This window comes from Opisthocomus hoazin, chromosome 4 (genome assembly GCF_030867145.1).
Source record: "Opisthocomus hoazin isolate bOpiHoa1 chromosome 4, bOpiHoa1.hap1, whole genome shotgun sequence".
NCBI lineage: Eukaryota > Metazoa > Chordata > Aves > Opisthocomiformes > Opisthocomidae > Opisthocomus > Opisthocomus hoazin.
The window spans coordinates 4,862,805-4,880,482 of NC_134417.1; the positions used below are offsets into that span (position 1 = coordinate 4,862,805).

Genomic DNA, 17,678 nt, shown 5'->3' on the forward strand with positions numbered 1-17,678 from the left:
TCTCAGTGAAGCATGTGGGAAGGAAGAAGTTTGATCAACCTGTTTCTTACACAAAGGAAGATACCAGGCAAACCCGAAGGGGAGGCAGAAGTGAGCATTTTTCTTTGCTTCTCAGCAAGCTCTTCTGCTGTGTGAAAGAAAATTGTCCTTCATGTCATCTCAAATGACATTCGCAAAAGCCAACCTGGAAAAATCACACCTGTATTAGGCACTAACCATCTACAGTCAAAGTCATATTTTGTGCCTTTATCTTGATTACCTTTGGTAGCTTGGGCATTGGCAGGAGAAAAAAGCCGCATCATTCTGATTGCTTGATGTTTCCAAGATGTTTTTTGAGATAAAAATGTTTCCTGAGCTTTGTTCAACCTCTGAAGTAGAATTTGGTCTTCCATGTGAGATCAAGTGATTGCCTGGAGCAAGAGAATATATACTGAATCTGCAGTAGCAAAGACCTTGATATCAAAGGCCACCTGCTGTTGCTCTCCATCTCTTCAGCCTTAAACTTTACCAGGTTATAAATTCAACTTGTCATCTCCCTAGATAATGGCTAGCAGTTCTTCAGCAGATAAACAGGACAGTTTCTCAAGGATTATTTCGTATAAATATCCCAACCTTAAATCTCCTGTGGAAACCTCAGTGTAGTCTTAACAAGGTGTAGTGAATTGGCTTTCAGCCTTCTTTCTGGATGTTCCTTTTACTGTTTTCGTGGTCTTCCTGGGGACAGTCAACAAATCTATGTCAGCACGTAGTTTTGACCTTCAGATTTGCAACCCAGCTTATGCAGATACCTTGTAGGAGTGAAAAAAATGTCCCACAGTAGAACTTTAATAGTTTTTTTCCAAAACTTGCTTTGTATTGATCAGCTTGTGTGAAGAATTGCTTATAGAAAAAATTAAACTCCTGAACACTTTCTGGTTGAAGAAAATGGGAAAAAATGTCTGACAGTCTGTATTGATGTGGCTGAACTTCACGTGCACACAGAGCATTGTTTAACCTGTATTTTCTGCTCATGGCGTTTATTTTATTAACTGTGCTCAGTCAGAAATGCAAGTCTAGCAAGCTGGCGATTGCATTTATGCAGTAAACTTTACCAGTGTTGTAAAACTGATAGAAAAATCTTGACTAGGATCACTGTCCATCTGCAGGCCTGCGATTCACCTCTGATGATTCCGTCACGTACCCTGACGTGGTATTTCCTCACCCCTGAATCTGCGACAGAAAGGGCAGAGCACCTTCTCGGTCACTTTGCTTTTAAGTATCTTTAGTAGTTGAGTATAGCTGTTCTAAAATATGTTTTTGCTTTCAGCCTACACACAAATGCAGTGACTCCTTCAAGGCTACATAGGTTCAGGTATTGTGGTATATGCAAGGTGCAATCACTTTTTAAATTTGTTTTCTTTTGTCTGCTGTTTGGCACAAGAGAGACTCCCCCGGCCCCCAAACGCTGCCAACAATTACAGACAGTTACCAGTCCCCAGTGGGAATAAATCTTTCCAGCCAATATTTACAGCCGGTTCTGTCCCGGAAGAATGGAGCTGCTGCTGCTGTTGTCAGCTGGGGTTGTAGGGAGGCTTCATTCTGGCTCTGCAGTGAGAAATAAGATGTAAAATACAGCTCTGGTGGTGGCTGTTAGCTTTACTGCTTGCCCATGAAACACTGCAGGAGCTTTTGCATAGCTGTGGCTCAGACTGCTTAACGTACCTGTGTCGTCTTCTGCAGCAGAGGGCCCTAAGGTGGGGAGTGACCATGGTCACCTTGATCCTAGTCAGGAGGGATCCTCCCTGTAGTTGTATGTCACGAAGTGTGGCTGAAGCTGGGTCTCCTGGAGGTGTTTTGTGAGTGTATCCCTGAACTGCTGCCTTGGAGTGTTCTCCCTTCTGCAGCCTCTCTGTGAGGGCAAAGTCATCAACCAGTTCAGTAAGACAGAAGACAACTGGTTCGCTTATGTGGTGCTATCTATCTTCTGTTGAGGGCAAGTGAGATTTTCTCGTGAGAAAAAATAGCATGATTGTGTCATAGGAGATTGCAATTATGGCAGAATCGTATCATAATGTGTCAATGTAAATATTGAATATTTTCTGTCATTGCAGTAGCGTGGCACACAAGCATTTTGGTTGTCATCTGTATCTTTTTAGTATTGGATTTGGCTTTTTTCTCCAGAGGCCCGCAAAGGTCACTGTTCTGCAAGGAGAAATGCCAGATGACATCAGCTTTTGGGAATTCAGAGCAGCCAGGAGAGAAAATTGAGGTCCTGCTTTATCAGTGGTGATACCTTCCTACCTAAGGTGTGTGTAGGAGAGCCCAAGGTGCTGTCTTGGCTTTGCAAGTTTGTTGCCAGCAGCCAATTGCAGTGAAAAAGAGGCTTCTGATGTGGGTGTACGTCCAACATTTAATTGTATCCTTGTAGGTTAATTGAGGCTGTGCTGTGGCTTTCTGTTTCTTCTTCATTTTTTTTTCACTAGCTCAGGAGAGAAGAAAAGTACTTATTGGAACTGCTGCTGAAACTCATGGCCACTTTCTAAAATATATTCCCAGCCTTGAGGAGAGCGCAAAATGTGAGAATACCAGTATATGCATGTTTAAATCTGTTCATGCTTTTAAAGAGAAAACCTATGCTCATTGGTGACCTGCCGTTGTTGTGTGGAGGATTTCCAGCGGCTGGACAGTTTTCAGTAGGCTCCATGGCATTTGTTGTGTGCTATTTCCTAGCTTGCCAGTGTGCTCAGCTGTATGAGGGTCTTGTACTGGGAGTGACGAAAGCTAAGCAAAGGGCTTTCCTGCTCTTATCCGATGCTTGTCCATTCAATACTTGGGTATAGATGGCTTGGGAGAAGTGACATAATTCTAATGAAATACGATTTATGCTGCTGGGGTGAAGCCTGACTCTAACTGAACATTTGCCCTTGATTTTGGTGAAGTCACATTGCTCTTTAGGATTGGAGATAGGGAGGAAGACTAGATATGCTGGTGGCGATGGTAGAGGAGAGAGAGGTAGTTGTATGAATTTCAGCAAGTGGCCATAGAAGCAGGAAAAAGAATTAAGTCTGAGATGTGAAAGAGATAAACAGGGAAAGGAAACAGGCTTCTCTGAAGGTGGAGGGGAAGGAAGAAGATACTGGTGATCATGTGACAATCTGGGGGTGATAAAGAGCAGGAAAGGGAAAGAAAATGGAGGTGGAGATCTCATAGGGGTCATGGAATGCACTAATTTCTCTTTTAGGATCTTCTTGTATTTGAGACAGGAAGAAACACTAATTAGCAACTTTTCTTCTGTCACAAATTTGGTTAACCAGTCTGAGCTTCCTTTTTAGAGTGGGATGGGAATAACTGAAGGAAATGGTGGGGAAGAGATGGTCCCTACTGGCAGCTTTTATTTGCAAGGGAAAAGACACAAAGAGAAAATCAGCCATTCTTTTAGGGGAAGTGTTGCGAGAGGAAGAGTTCCACGTGGGTCCCTTTGTTGCTCCCAGGGGTCTGTGGATTCATTTTCTTCACTATTTCTACATGCATCTTATTCTCTGGTTCTACAGTTTCACAGTTTTCTTCGCAGGCAATGTGCTAACTTGAATCAGAGATTTGCAGCACTTGCTGTTTTCTAACGTGTGGTGCAGTAGCTCTTGTTCTCAGGTGATGTTATCCCCAGCGTTGTGTTGAACTGCCAAAGCTGTGACATTGAGGTACCTACTTCAGAGCTCTGTGTGTTGCTGGCCCTTGTGCTGCTGCCTTCTGCAGTAGTGAAGAGAGAGAGCCGAGTAGGTTACTGGCTTGTGCATGCTGCATCTGTAGTGCCAGGTATAAAAATCTCCCTGTTCTTTTTGTCCTGGTTTATTTTTATACTTATGTTTTCACTTTGTGTCATTTAGAAACCAAAGCAGGAGTGTGCAGTTCCACGGCGGAAGAGCTGTGCTTACTACGAATCTGCTGCTTTGCTGAAATTAAACATTCATGGGGCCAGAAACTCCTCACTGCTCCATCTCAAGTCTTTCAGCCTCTTGGTGTGATGACTTTTTTCTTTTTTTTCTTTGCGCTTTGACACAGCTGTTGCAAGAAATACAGAGAAATTATCCTCCATTTGCCTCTCTCCCTTCTGTTCTGGTTTCGGCTGCCGCCGGCAACAAAAGCGCCACGTGGCCGCCCCTCCCCCCGCCGGCGTGCGGAGGAGAATGGAAAGAAACAGGCAGAAACCGGTGGGTCGGGATAAGGGCAGTTTAACAGAACAGCAAACAGAGGGAAACAGGAACAACAATGATACCGATAAGGAGAAAACACGACAAAAACAGACCCGCTCTCTCGGACTGCACCAGCACCGCACCCTCCCGAGCCGGGAGAGCGTTCCCGCCGAGCCTGGAGTCCGGTGAAAATTAACCCTGTCCTGGCCAAACCCAGGACACCTCCCAGCCAGTCTTTCCTTTGTGTGTCCAGTTTGGTTTTTCCTCAACCATAGCTTATGGTGAGCAGCTGACGATGTAAGTAAAGCTTAATATTCCATGTGAGTTGGAAGATTTCAGCCCAGTCTGATAGGCAGAGATCTGGCCTCAGTTATTTGTACCTTTTTCTGCTTTCAGCAGTTTATATGGAAGTTGTGTAATTGGGTAGGAGCTCTTTATTTATCAAACCAGGTAACACAATGCTGCAGCATATTACCTACTGATGCCGAAAACCGTGGTGAGTGGATTGATTTCTACGGAGAGCAGTCAGGTGCCTTCAAAGGCCTGGATCTTATCTGCAGGGTCTTCTGTGCCCTGAAGCCTGGACTGAAACCAGGGCACTGGTTCTGTTTCTGGGGCACGCTAGGAGCAAAGAGAACTTCTGCAGAAGAGAGGGTTGGTTCTGAGCCTAGTCAGAGACTTTTACAGGACCTAAGGAGTGTTGCAAATGCTCAATCTTCCCTGAAAGAAGGGAAGTCTACTTCTCTGATTTAACATTTTTAGCTTAAAACAGTGCTGCATGGATGCTAAAAGCCCACGCTCCTAAAATAGATTGAGTAGAACAAGCACTTTACTGATGATTCCTATTCAGGAGAGGAGAGAGAGAAGGTAACAATGAGCAGATGGCAGGTATTAGTCATATCACCTAATATATCTGAAGACCTCAGACACTGTCAGCACAAAGGTGGTGAAGGAACCTAGAGGGAATGAGTCCTCCTAACAAACCAGACTGGATGTTAGAGTTGCACAGGGTACAGATAGAGGGGACCTGAGAAAATGAGGAGACTTGCAGCCAAATGAGCTAAATCAAGAAGTGTATGCTCACAGATGCTCAGAAAGTCCTGGCCGGATCCTGAGCCTACTTTTTACCTGCCCAGTTTGCAAAGCCATTCCCTTGTATGTTTGACAAGTCCCACAGAGCATCACTCCTTGGAGCCCCTATGCTTATAATGCAGCTTCTTCTGCAGAAGGGCTAGTAGAAAGTCCAATACCTCAGAAATAACTGGATTCTTCCAATTTCAGTATCAGGTTGAATGGCATTATTCTATCTTTTACTGTAATAAATGCAGTACAGAAGCTGCCTGATATTTTCACATAGTACCTAAATTGCCAGTGTGCACCTTGCAGTCTAGTTCAGTTGGCTCAGCATCCCCTCTCTTCTCCAGATCGCCGATACCTACACGTTGGCCCTGGCCCAGTTGGCAGGAAGCTCACAGTAGAGCCTCTGAGATGCTACTGCCTGCTGATTTGCTGGGAACGCATCGTGTAAAAGAGATATAAAATAGGTACAGTCATTTGTACCTAAGTGGCTTCCAGCAAACTTGACACCAGAGAGCAAACAGGCCACGGAAAGACCTGCGGAGGCATCATGGGAGAAGTGCATCGTTTCCAGTTGGTTGCTCTGCCTGCGTTGTTTGTACAGTCATTTGCTTTGAAACCAGTCTGTCCAAAAGGCAGCGTGGCTGTGGGCACACGGGAGCGTAGAAAGACGAGGTGCAGTTGTGGACTCTCTTGACTCCCCTGTGCAGTGATGGCGTCATCAGGAATGGCAGCATTGGTCTGAGCGCCCTGCAGAATGGCTGTACCTTGATTCTTTTATTTTCCATTTGTTTCGGGGTGGGGTTTTTTTTTGTTTTAAAATGTTCAGCAACAGGGGCTGAGTGTGCAGTTTCTTCCCTTTTCCTCTCTTTTGTTTCATCTTTTTGGCATTCATTTATGAGTCTTGCTCTGCTGGAGATACTCCCATCATTTTTCGCACTTGTGCTCAGACCTCTGCGGAAGCCAAGCACCCTGTGGGCCTCTGAATTACAAATACCATTTTGGTGGCACCTTGCATCTTTGGGCTTCAGCTATTGCCAAACACCTAGTGAGTATATGAAGTGGGTAAAGCACTGCTCCTATGAACTCTGCTGATACAAAAGGGGTTAAACTAAGTTCTATTTTTTTTAACGTTGATACTTTAAATTGTGCCAGAATGCTTTGAAAATGTGACAGCGGACAGGGCAGCAGGCAGTAAACACTGTTAAATGACAATACTGTGCAATATTTGCTGTTAATTGAGAGAGGCAGCAGCTGCTGGTATGCAGCTTCAGCCAGGATGAATTAGTAATGAGTCTGTAACTCTGGGTTTTTTTCTGATTTAAAGTTGCATCAGCCCTTTACGGTTCAGCACTTTGCTTCGGATGGAAATCAAAAATCATAGCAGACCCTGAATTGAAGATTTTATTTTGTTTTTGTTTTTCATGTGAATTGTCGTAGAGCTGTGGTGTCAGTGATAAATTTGGCAACAGTAATAAAATTACCTTGTATTTAAGGACCAGACTTCAAGATTTTGGGTTAGCTTTTCCATCCTGTGTGACAGACAGTTGGAATGTAGCAGGCAAAGCCAGTTTCTCCGTTGAAAGAAAGCACTTTTGGTGCTTGCGCAGTGGCTTCCAAAGACATTTTCAGTTACGATTTCTTTGAACAGGAGTTTTTGGTTTAACTTTCTGTGCTGGACTGCACTGCAGGTCGTGGTCTATGAAATAGTTCTGGTGCTTGCTGGAGGCACCTGCCGCAGCAGGAGAGGGAACACTAATTCAACATTTTCTTTGTGCTTTCTTTGCACGTTTGCCATGCAAATGTGTTGAGTTTAACCTTTGAAAACTTGCTGATAAGCTGTTATCAGCCAACAGTTAAAATAACAGACCCTCCCACCTTGCTGAGCTGGGAGAGGAAATTCCCAAGGCTTCAAGGCCTGGGTATGGTACAGGAACCGCATTAATCTAGACAGAGCAGCCAGGCTGGGGACAAGGTTTACTCTCTGAAGGAATCGGCCACAGCTGCTACTTTCATGCTTTTTATGCAACTTTCCTTGTAAGTATTTATTTTGCACAAAACATTTTATTTTCAACTGTAGATGTGATCGTGAGAGTGCAAAGCTGTTATAGTGGTGAGCAGCACCTTTAACAGATCTGAAGTTGGGCAAGGGAATGGAATTCTAGCTCTGTTGAAAACAATGCTAACAGTCCTGTGGGCTTCAGTACAGCTCGGCTTTCACCACAAGTAGAAGAATTTTGAAGCAAATAATGTTTTGTTTGTTCAGTTCTTTAAAATCCATCTGCAGGGGTTAGCATGTGAATCCAAATACTCATAATTCTGCTGGTATTTTGTTAGGGTGAGAAATACTAAATTGAAAGAATTCTTTGAGTCCACGATGGTTATGTTAAAGAGGAAAAAAATCCCATCAGCAGGTATGTTTTGTAATGGTGTTTCCAGTTTGTGTGATTTCTGTGTGTTTGTGTTTTTATTTGTTCTATTCGCATTAACAGTTTTTACCAAGTGGGTAAGTGCATTTGTGCATTTTTAAGAGCTTAAATCTGCGATACACCATGCTGTCTTCTATATTGGCTTATAGATGCATAAAATCTTTCAGGCTGAATCTGGAAAGCAAGTGTTAAAAGCCAATAGAATACTATAAAAGGTGGCAGTAAATGGAAGTGCAGAAAGATCTAAATTCATCTGGTGGTGAAAGTCCTTTGGCCTCAGAAGCCCCTTCTCATCTGGGGTACTGACAATTCCTAGCTTTGCTAGCAGTTATCAAATGATGTTTTAAAATCTGTCCTTAGAAGGCTGTATTTTTGCATGTGAAATTCAATAATTTGTTCCAATGGCATGTTGCCAACTTGGGGCATAGTGTCTCGTGTTTTTTATGAACATCACTTCAATTTTATTTGCTGTTTTCTATAATGGGATTTGTGTTTAAAACTATAATGTAATCAAATAGAATCTTTCCTTTTTCATGTGGTTTTGGTTCTTTCAGGTCTGTATTATTGTTTCATCTGTAGTATTTACTTACAGTGTTTGGTTTTTTTAATCAAGAAAATAAACCTTGGTGTGTTTACATGCACCATTCCTGTCTTAATTACAGTTTTTCCCACCATTTTACTAGCTTTTTGGGCTTTCTTTCATTGATTTAATAGAACCACCATGTAATTTTCTTGTAAACAAAGGCAAATATTTACATTTTTAATATATAAAAAACTATAAACTAATTTTTTTCTAATAAACCTGTTAGAATGTATGTACATTTACTCTGGTTTTTATCTTATTCTTCCTTTCCTCTGTTGGAAGGAGTTATTAACTGCTTAATAAACATTGTCCTCAGCAGTGTGCTAGTTTGGAATTAAACTATATACCTATGTGGTGTGTTCCCAATTTCTAGAAGGTTTTTTGCGGGGTGTTTGACATGGTCTGTAACAAGGTGCATACGTGTTCATCTGCTTTGGAGTGGCCAAATGTCTGCACTTCTAAGGAATCTGGGTGCCACGTCTCACTCCCACTTGTGTTGTGTCCCCGTCTCACTCTCAGGACATGTCCGTGTGGCTGCTGGACTGGTGCCAGGGAGTTGCTAACTGGGTGTTTTTGTAAAGCTACCTGGGCATCAGCTCCTAACGCTGGTATTGATGACCAGTTATTTCAGCTTGAGGTCGTGTACAGCTTAGCTCTGCTGACTTGTCCGATTTGGGGATTTTATTTTTCTTTGTGAATTGTTGAGTAAGATGGGAGCATTACCACTTGCTTAACTAACGCGGTGTGAAAGCACAGCAAGAGGCTTCGCTGCGCTGGTAGAATTACCTTCTGCTGTGGGTAGCGGAGGGGTGTAAATGGATGAACAGATTTACTACAGCAGTGTGCCCGTAATTGCCAGTGTCGATGCATTGCCTCCAAGAGGGTGATTGACCTGGAAATGAGTCTGTAAATAAATGGTTAATACAGGACTGGTACAGGGCAACAGTGGTTGCAAATTGGTACTTTCTCGTGCAAAAATGTTGCTATATCCTGCTCCTCCTCCTTTCTATTGCCAAAATATAGCCTCTGAATGTAGCCTAACCTTGACTTTGCAAGCTTTCTCTTATTGCGAATGTGGAATTACCTTTCCTGTTTTAGTGGCAAATTAGAGAAGATAAGGTGAGAACTGATACAGTGCTAAAATGGAATGACAGTGGCAAGAAGACTTACAGAGTCATTGGTGAAAGACCAGCAAATGTGTGCTGAGTTGAGCCATCAGCAATGGGAATTTGTTTTGCAGGACTGGTTTTTGCTGCTCGTTGGTCAGTAGTTTTTAAGACATGTTCATAGAATCATAGAACGGTATATCATATTCAGTAGAAATTATTCAGCTTCTATAATTGTGAACCGCTTTTCTCAAATACAAGATTTTGATTTTTGTTCCCTGTAGCATTGTAGCTGTTATTCTCTTAAACTGAATGTAGAATTTTAATGACCAATTCACAGCTGTCCTTTTGAGATTGTTTTTCTGATACTACCAACGAAAGTGACTGTTTCAGAGTATGTGACTGCCAGTAAATGCAAGAAGAAGAGAATAGCAGAAAAGGCAGTGAAGAGCATGGGGTGAATTGTTCTGCCAGTGGGGACCCCTGGAGAACAAACAGCTCCCACTGACAGTCATCACTGTCTCCTGTACAAGAGTGCTTGTGGCATCTTCATTCTCGCTAAGGATTGTTGTTAGAGATCTCATTAATGTATTTCCTACGTAATTTTTTAAGTAACCTGAACGTTAATCTTGGCTTAAATGGAAGTATGCAGTTTTGATGTGGAAGGGAAAGAAGTGGCACTTACTCGTACTTCTGCAAAAATTAGCAATGCGCTGAACTTCCCAAACTTTGGGAGTGCTCTGGAGACCAGCTGAAGCGCATGTGGTGCATAACATATGTTTTTGCGAGGCCAGCTAGCGTTTGTTGTCTATAGTCTCTTAATTCTGACAGGACAGTTATGCCGGTGTTACCGAATCCCTTCTTCAATGTTGCAGTAGCCTTGTTGTGTCTGTGATGACAATGTTTGCAGGTAGAGCTAATCTCCTTTAAAGACCAGTTAGTTTAGTCTTGGCATTAAAGGCTAGTATTAGTCAGTTCAGTAATTTCAAGGGGTTGATTTTTTTTAAGTTTGTGAAGAAATGGGCGCAGTCTTGCAGTCTTTTATGTTTTTGTGGGGTGGGAAGAAGAGGCAGTAGGCTCAGGATTGGAAGTCTCAGTACTTGTTGTCTCTTTGCTTGCATGTTCCTGATAGCAAGAAGAATAATGGTATTATGAGTTGTATATGTGTAGGAGGACTGTAATAGCTTATGCTTCTCCTAAAATTTGCTTAGAATTAGGAAGACACCTAAACTCCAAGTTATTTATAAAATTAAGTGTAAAAAGTCATTAATAGATTGTCCTGAAATATGTTATTTTAAAATCCAGTCCAATCCTGAATGATGTAATTTTGTAATACGGAAAGCTGTGAGCTCTTTTACTGGAGCTGCTTGCTTAATTTAGATTAAAGTTGTACCATAAAAGGATTATAGAGTGTATGCCTGTGCTAAGAAAGGATGTACTAAATGTGTTGAGGTCTTTTTCTACTCCCAACTTCTTTTTGAAATTGCGTGCTGAATTTTGCATGTTTTCTGCTGCGTTTAAATGTGCCACGTAACATCAGTATGTGACAATGGGATGTTTCGGATGGATCATGGGAGCATTTATTTAAATACATTTTTGTTCAGCATGATTCTGAGTTTGCTTGTTCTTCTTTCTAGAGAGAAGAATTCAGTGCTGGACTTTCCTAAACATTACTCATGGTGCACCTTCAGAGAACGGCTTGATTTATCTGACTTGAAGAGGAGGCACATGTGCAATAAGCCAAGAGGACATGGGCTTTCAGTGCATCTGGAAAAATGATCAGGTATCAGCACTTGACGTTTAAACCGTAGTAACTAGTCAGAAACTTGAGACGATGTGAAACAGTACTGCACTCGCTTCTGCAGTTGTCCTTAAATTTTAGGTATGCTTTCCTTTCAGTGGTAGGAATGAGGTAAGTTTGCCTTCTTGTTTTATCTTGTGTCTGTAGCCATTTCACTGCTGAACTCACTCACTTGCAGCAGCTCCGCCACAGACGCCTGACGGGATCCCGTTCAGACGTGAGTGAACAGGAAGGGGCAAGTGCCAAAGGGGTGTTTGCATAGACTGAGTTAATCTTACAGTGTTTGGATTTTTCAAATGTAACTTGAACTCTGAAAGCATTTGAATCTATTAATTCAGGTTTATTGACTTTGTGAGGGGATAACTTTGATATATGACTTTTCTATTGTTCCAAGTACTTTTTCATTGTACTTACTCTGATGATGAGTGGCTGGAGAACGCAGATGTCCTCACAAGGAATCCAGGCTCTTGTAGCTGGAGTAGAGACACCAGCAAAGTTCCAGAAAATGCAGACAGTCGTGGTTCATTTTGAAATCTGAGCAGGTTATACGTTCGATAATGTGGGAACGATATGTTTTTAGCTATTTGTTTGTTTTCAAGCAGCTGTTCATTATTTCTAAAATAATGTCAAATGTCTAAAGTAGTGTCAAACTTTACTATTGGAGATAACTGCTCTGCATAGGTACTTGGATTAGCTGGCTCGCTTGTTGCTGATTCTGTGTCTGATGTCTGTTGCCATAGGTAGTGCAGAGCTTGTGCATTTCTGGTGTCCTGCCTCTGATATTTCTCTTTGGCGCATTATCAGCCGTGATCGGGGACTTGCTTTAGCAAGCTCACAGCCCATTTAGTTGTAATGAAGGGAGATTCGTTAAAAAGTAGCTTGGCATTTCTGTGGTAGACAGCATTTGTTTGTTTTGTACTTCTGTTCACAGTTGTGCTGCCTGTCTTTGAGAAGGCAGAGCCTGCACCATGGAGGAGGTGACCGCTGCCTGGAACAGCTGGGTTCAGCTTGGGGAGAGAAGCTTTGGGAGGCAGAGCAGGGCAGGGGAGGAGGAAGGAGTGAGAGATGCTGTAGGCAGCCAGGAGCCTGCAGCTCGTGCAGAGAGACTAAGGTAACACTGAGAAGCAGGCAGTCCTCAGAAGTGATGAGAAACTTCCCGAGGGACCAGACAGGACTGGGCAGAGTTTGCTGCGATTTGGACGTTGAGGACTAAATAGAAGCCTGGAAACAAGGCACAGCAGGTAGGGAGGGTTGTATATAAATGCTTCCTATTTCTAGTCTGACTGAGCTGGTCTGTCCGAGTTTCCCTTACAGAAAGTGGGCTAGTTTGTATTCTAAGAAAACTTGGCTGTTTTCTTCGGGGAGCTCCTTGTGAGGCAAAGGTCTCTCTGCATTTGGCAAGAGCTTTGACTGACAAGGAGTCCAGTCTCAGACAGGGTGATCCTGTTGACTAGTTGTAGTTCTGTTTTCTGAAGAGTGGCCTGCCATGTAAGAACACCTTTGGACACGATAGAGAAACCGCTTAGGACACAGGGTTAGGAGCTTTAAGGTGGCGTTTGGTCTGCAAGTGTCCTATTCTTCCTCTGTCCTCAGAGTGAGTCTTTGTGGTCTGCTGTCACTTTTGAAATGTGATGCAACTGGCAGGAGTTTTCTTTGTCTTGTATTCCCTAATCTTCTAATGCATCTGTGTGAGCTTGCGATATTTTTTTGTGATGTATATTGCCTTCGATGTTAGCATGGTACTTAATGTGTTTTGGATATTGCTATTCCTGAGAATATATGGTCTGCTGAATCTGTGTCAGATATGCAGTTTTCAGTTTAACTACACCTATTTTAAGTATTATAGACTAAATGGTAAAACTTGTATGTTACCAAACATGTATATATTTATATTAAGAAGAGAGACAGAACAAATTGTATAAAATTTCTGTAATCTTTTGAGAATTAAGTTTAGAGGAATATTCTAAAAAGAATTGTTTCTTAGTTTCTTTATAGATGCTTATTCTTGTTATTCTTAAATCACTTATTCTTGTTTGTTAACTGTAAAATCATCTAAAGTTTCCTTTTGTTAGTGAACAGATATATGCATAATGCAAGAAAGCATTTATTTGCTTCACTCAAGGAAACTGAAAATGGTTTTGTACTATACATTTTCTTTATGTTTGTATGATCTTTGTCATAAGGAGACACTTCATGGTGAGACAGCTACACATACATAAGTTTTAGGAGGTGCCTGAGCCACGTCTGGGATTGCAGGAAGATGTGAGATGGGGCTACACTTTGGGATTAATTTCTTAATATAAAAGCTGTCGATTTTTACCCGTTCTGAGGAGTGGCGGGTGCTGTAGAGGCAGAGCATCCATATACTTAGACTGTAGCCGTCTCTCATTATGAGTTATAATTAAGGTGAAGTATTTTATGGAAGAATTAAATTCTCGCTTGATTTGAACCTGGTGTCATCTCAATGAAAGCAATTAGTTGCATGAACTACCCTGTCCTTGCTTCATCAATGACTATTCATCAGTTGCTTCATCAACATTGCTGCTTCTTATTTATCTTATTTTTTTCAGTTAATAGACAGGGCACTCTGTGTTGGAGTGCTATATGCATAGTAGCAGTGTAATGGAGGTGCCTTAAGGCTAGAAAGGACAGCTTGTAAGGGGGACTGTGACATTTATAGATGTCATGTAATGGGAGAGCAAGCGATCCAGGCAAGCTTCTAATCATGTAGTCTGTCATGGTTTTTTCCTTCAGTATATTATATCTTTTGTGAAAAGTATACAAGCACTTTCTGTAAACCTTTCCTTACTAATAAGGGGGAAATTGGAGTTTGAGCAGGCTCACATCTCTCTGCGTGAAGGGCGGTGCAGTCACCTTTTTTACTCTGCTTATGGAGGACTATAGGTTATAAAACACTCTTGTGAAAGAGTTGTCTTGGAAGGTGCCGGGGTTAATGCTTCAGCCAACATGTTTCTGAACATGGCTTTCGTTCTTTCTCTCTTAGCCATGGCTTGAATTTACTAATGTGTTTATTTTCCCTGGATGGGCAAATCGTGTGTAATACAAAGCTGGTGGTTTGATTGAGTTGGAGCTTTAGGACATTGGCTAACTTCTGTGTGCCCTTTTGGTGAAGGCTGTTTAATTTTCAGTTGTCCCTTAAGGTCAGCTCTGTGAGTTAATTCAGAGAGCAAGTATTTGGTATGCCATACAGCATCTCCTGGGAGTGTCCTGCTTTGGGGTGTCTTCTACATCATACTGCATTGTCCAATACCGTGCTTGAAAACAAGGCTGAAAACCATCACTGCTGACAAGTTTAACGTTCTCAGTCTGAATATTCTGGACCAAAAATCTGTTAATCATGATTGTAACGATTTAAAGTGTTGTCATAACTCCTCATGAAGTGAGTAATTCTGTGTCGTGATACCTCAGACAGATCAAGAGGACTCTTCCAGGGTCTGCATTTAGCAGCGGGGGAACAGCGGAACTCTCTTGGGAGAGAGAAAAAAAAGGCAGTAAACTCTGAAGCAAAAGCTATTGATAGCTTCATGACTGATGCTAGTCTGGGAGGAAGATGCTGAGCAGGTTTTATTTTGTCTTGAGAATATTTGCATGGGGCTGATCCACTGTTGTTGAAGGAACTTTACCACAGTACTACAGAGGAAACTACAGAGAAAACTGTTAGTACTAAATATAGTGTCTTATTCTGGCAGTCCTATAAATGCTTGAATTCTGCTGTCTTAATGGGCTTTCAGCAGGTTTTGTAGTTTTTTGATAGAAATCTGAATAATATTTCTCAGAGGGGTTGTATAACAGTAGCAAGGATCGAAAGATTTAATTTGGCAAGAACTCGTACTACAAAAGATCAGATTAATTTTGTAGCTTCTGGTCTTGCTGCAAAGCTTTCAGTACTTCATTATCTTCATTAGAAGAGGCCTGAAAGGTTCCAGAAAATCATCTTGACCCTTTGCATCAAAGCATCATCACTATTGCTAGGCCGTTCTTGTGAGACAATTTATGTTTCCTTTGTTGCCTTATATAAGAGACAACATGACGTCCTCAGGCTGGTGCTTCACTATGTTTACCGTTTAGAAATGTTCTTCTAATGGCCTAAGGAAATTTCTCGTTGCAGTTTGAGTCCGTTACTTTTTCTATGCACCATAGATGTGGAGGGTAGATTTCCTCTTTCTCTACAGAACCTGTTTCTATATTTAGTAGAAATACATCTCAATCTTAGCTTTTCTTTTTCTCTATTCATAGAGCAACCTCCATGAGTTAGCCCACTCATCTCTTGTAGCTCACCTTATTAACTGACTGTCTTTTCTTGTAATTCTCGCATGGTTTCTCTCTTGCTTGACAAACCTGACCCAAAAAGGACTTCACCAAAGGCTTTATCAAAACTGAATGGATTGGGATTTTGTGCTCCTGTCCATGGACAGAAGTTGCCTTGTTTGTGACAACTTGATATTTATGATTTGTGCTCAGTCTGTGACCCTCTCTATCCCGAATCCTTATCTGCAGACCAGCTGCTCAGCAGTTGTTTCTTTATTTGTCCAGGTGATTTTTTTCCTCTGAAGAGAACTTGACCTTGGGGAATTGTACTGTATTTTTTTAATCATTTCTCCAGTTTAATTCCTCCCTGCAACAGCTTCCCATTTATGCATAGGAATATGCCTTTATGTGGGAATAACATAAATTATAGGACTTTTCTTTCCACATGGCTCTAATACGGAGACCGATACTTATACTAACTAATACTGTCAGGTCTCTCATTTCTTTTACAGGCTCCTAATGTGGAAGAGGAAAGGTGACTATAGCTCAGTTGGCTTTAAAAGTGTCCCTAATAAGTCCTAATTGTACATACTTATTTTTACTTTTTTTCTCAGTGTTTCTCACTGCTGGCAATTCTATTAGAGTTAATTATTGTTACGGAAGACTTCATTTTGGCATGTTCTCTGGGAGCAGTATTATTTTGTGACTGTTTCCCTGAACAAATAGATCTGCTTTTCTCATATAGCCTTTGCTAACGGTTTCTGGAAATGATTTCTAGAGGAAAAAACCAGCAAGTAAACAGATTTTCATCTCTCTAGTTGTATTACCATGCTGCTGATTATCTGTATTTAGGCAGACTTCCTGTATGTTCATCCTCTCCTTGATAATTTTACAACCCATTGTCTGATTTCAACCACATGTTAGAGATGGAGGTTTTAAGATAACGAAATTCCTACAGGTTTTGTACAAACAGAGGGACAGCTTGGAAAGAGATAAATGTCCGTGCCCTCACATACCCCTGATCAAGGGAAAGGATGTGGGCTGAGTCCAAGTAGCTTCAGGTGGCAGAGAGTTCCCCCAAGGAGGAAGACCTTGGTGAGCAGCTACAAGGGTGGTGTCTCCACGTGTCTCCTCTGTGCTTCCCGCCAGCTGGCCGTGGCGAGTGTAAATCTGGGAACACTGTTGTTCACTTGCTGCGTTAACTGCCTTTTTAGCAGCAAGGAAATGGGCTCTAATGTCTCTTACGAAGCAGTGTTTTCTTTCCTGATGGAGTTCTGCAGCTTCTCCTTATGTCTGAGGAGTTAGGCTGTCTTCCTTCAGGAAGATAAAAATCTGCAAAGGTAGTGTTTTGAACTTCCCCAGCCTCATCAGTGCATGTTCTTAATGTTGTAGTGGCTGCCTTCTCCCGAAACTACACAGACTTTTATCATGGTGAGGAGCCTGAAAGGCAGCGCTCAGCTGGAAAGAGTAGGCTTGCTGAGGAAACCACCCAGAAACTCCTTAAAAAAGAATCCGTGCCAGCCTCAGGGTTAGGCAAAATGGAAGACACAAAGCTTTTTGTCTTGTCATTGTCTTTTAGTGCCTTTAGTATCTGCTTTTTTGATATCCTGGGGTGTTGCTGAAGGCGATGCAAGGCTAAAGGGAGTCATCATATAGTGTTATGTACTCCTACCTATCCTATCTTGCAGAGCACGCTCAGTCTAAAAAACAACCGGCAACTGTATGGAAGATGGCTTTGCTGTAAGACGCTTGACTTTGGTAGCACTTTCTTTTGAAGATTGTACGGTGATGGTACAAGTGTCCATGAGTTTGAAGAGCTTTTGGGTAGATGCTTGAAGATAGTTAGCTTTTCTCAGGGTATTGCGTGTGTATGAGTTTGTAGCCATCTCCAGCTTTCTGCTTTCAGTTTTAAGCAGACCTAAATGTCTCACTGTACATCCTAGCTTCATCCTGCCCCAAAGGCGACCCTTTAATTGGCGTGGGGCTCATCTTCCAGGCATGGGCGCTGGGCCATGGTGGCTCAGCAGCTGCCCCAAGAGCAGCGAGGCAGGGACGGGGTCCGAAATCACTGTGGCTGTCCCGCTGTAAACAGACTCCTGTTTTGAAAGAAAGTGGGCTTGTAATTCGGGCGCTGGACTCAAACTGCAGCTTTCTTGTTCTCATGGTGTTGCACATGTCCCCCTTTGGGGCTCTTGGGTGATTTTTTTTTCCTTTGGTCACGCTTCTCTGCTCCTAGCTCTTGGC

The 17,678-nt window shown here is 42.2% G+C and overlaps 1 protein-coding gene across 3 annotated transcripts in view; it reads left to right on the top strand.

The window, feature by feature from the left end:
* MAP3K13 (mitogen-activated protein kinase kinase kinase 13) overlaps nt 1-17,678 on the top strand; it is a 79,798-nt gene that overhangs the window by 18,309 nt on the left and 43,811 nt on the right. For all 3 annotated transcript variants that reach the window (XM_075417687.1, XM_075417688.1, XM_075417689.1), the window contains one exon: nt 11,002-11,147. The gene's annotated coding sequence lies outside the window, so the exon portion shown is untranslated. The remainder of the gene's footprint in view (nt 1-11,001; nt 11,148-17,678) is intronic.